The sequence below is a fragment of the Scophthalmus maximus genome, chromosome 1 (assembly GCF_022379125.1).
Source record: "Scophthalmus maximus strain ysfricsl-2021 chromosome 1, ASM2237912v1, whole genome shotgun sequence".
NCBI classification, from domain to species: Eukaryota; Metazoa; Chordata; class Actinopteri; order Pleuronectiformes; family Scophthalmidae; genus Scophthalmus; species Scophthalmus maximus.
This window is the reverse complement of record NC_061515.1, coordinates 9190393-9192505: the sequence shown is the minus strand read 5'-3', so window position 1 is coordinate 9192505 and position 2113 is coordinate 9190393.

Genomic DNA, 2113 nt, shown 5'->3' with positions numbered 1-2113 from the left:
AATTTGTCAAGGGACTCGGCAGGTAGGTTGTTCCTTCTCATCATGGAGAAGTTACCACCGTCTCTTCTGTGGAGTCCAGCTGTCTCAAGTGTCTTCTGACTCATGTGATCCCAGACCGACTCCGTGATCTGTGGCAGCCGGACCATCTGTCTCAGACCAGAACAGACCATCTGCTGTGACTCTGGCTGTATGTTCAGGGTTTTTGTCCTGCTGCAGAGTGAAGTTCGGACAAATCAGATTCCTCTCTGATTGAATTGCATGCATTATATACATTAGATGGGAATCATTGTGTTATTATAATTGAATTGAAAGTTGTCTTACAGGAACACAGTGATGGAGTTATTAATAATTATCTGGACATAAGGAATTCACTTCAGAACTAATAAACAAAGCAATAAATAGTGCTTTATTCTATATAAAATAAAAAAAATTGACTTGCTTATATACTGTATACAGTCAGAACCATTCATTCGAAGAATGTCTTTCCGCTCATCTCAGTTATTAAATAATTAAGTTTTTATCTTTTTTATGATGTTTGGGGTTACAGTCGGTTTCATACATTTACTTTCGTATGGTATATTGTTATATCCCCATGACAAAGAGAAATCTTAATGCAAACTTTAATAGTACCATGTACCCTCCCACATATTTTCCAATGCCTTATCTGATACTGTATCTCAGACATTAAGGAGATTGTGGATTATAGGTACCTGATAAACTTTTGAACCAGGAAAGATTTTATGTGCTGCTGCAATTGGCTTTATAGGTTCATTTTGTAACAACAAATGCTCAACAAGAATAGAAAAAACTTCACTTCACTTTTACAGATAAATATTGTATTTTTTTTAGATAAAGTAAAACTCATGCACTGTATTTATTGTCTGGGGGCTAAAATCTTGTTTCCTCAGAAATCCACGTGCTGTGACTATAGTCGGCCAGCAGATGGCCTCCGCCGACCATAAACTCAGACTAGAAGAGGGCAGAGTCTTTGGGCTAAAACGTGTTTACTGATGATAGTATCAATTCAACACTCGCTCTTCTGATTTACACTTTTGAGAAACTGTCATTCATCTAAGTAGATATACGAAATATGTTGTCGAGTCGGAACAAGATGGCAAAGTATTTGCCTTGTTTAGAATTTTCCACAGAAACGACAATTTCATAGGACATTTTACCAACAATAAGACTATAGTCGACAATATGGTGCTGCTGATTTTACTGAAGAAAATAAGGTTTTCCCAGCAAAATATGGTTAAAAAAAAAGCCAGTGTGAGGGGCTTATCTGACAGATTGATTATGTCAACATATTGTACAGTGTATACACAGATTTCACTCAACATGCTATATGTCACATTAACTTCGCCACATACTTGGCTTAACTTTGCACTTTGGAAATGTACTATAATGTACACATATAATTAAAAACAAACACCCCAAAAAATTGATAATTTCTTTCTTCTGAAAATCTTAATTCTGACTTCAAACTTGCACAATTGTGCCTATTTGGAGGCTTTGACAGAGACACCTTTGGTGATGTGAGGTGTCAATAAGGATTCAGAAACTGGGAGAGAGAGAAGGAAACACAATTCTGTTGCTTAATCTTCTGTGTGATCTATCCATTTTCTGTCCAAAGATATTTATAGATAAATACTTTTTGTTACTAAAATCAGGTGTGCACCATTGAGACAAACAAGACTCTCCCTCACACATTAATTTACAAGTAAAACCATTCATTGGATTCACTCTTTAAAAGTCAAACAGAAAAGGATGGATTAGTAGAGCCACAAACCTTATTTCTGAAGCCCAATCATACAGAAGTGCTGCAGAAATATTATTTTACAATACTATTGCAAACTGAGCTTCAACATGACTGTTAATAATAGCTGTTATGGGGTAAATCATGACAGAAAACCCTATTACGATTAAGGGAGGTATCTATCTTGAATTTATTCATTTAACAGTGAATAAAATGAAGGGAAATGGAAAAGTGAATACATCCTCATTCTCCATGACCACAAGCTGGACAACATAACGGTATGCTGCTCCACCCCCCTGCCCACCGCTGATCGATGCACCGCGGTGCCTGCTGGGTATTGAAGTCTTTACCGCGCAA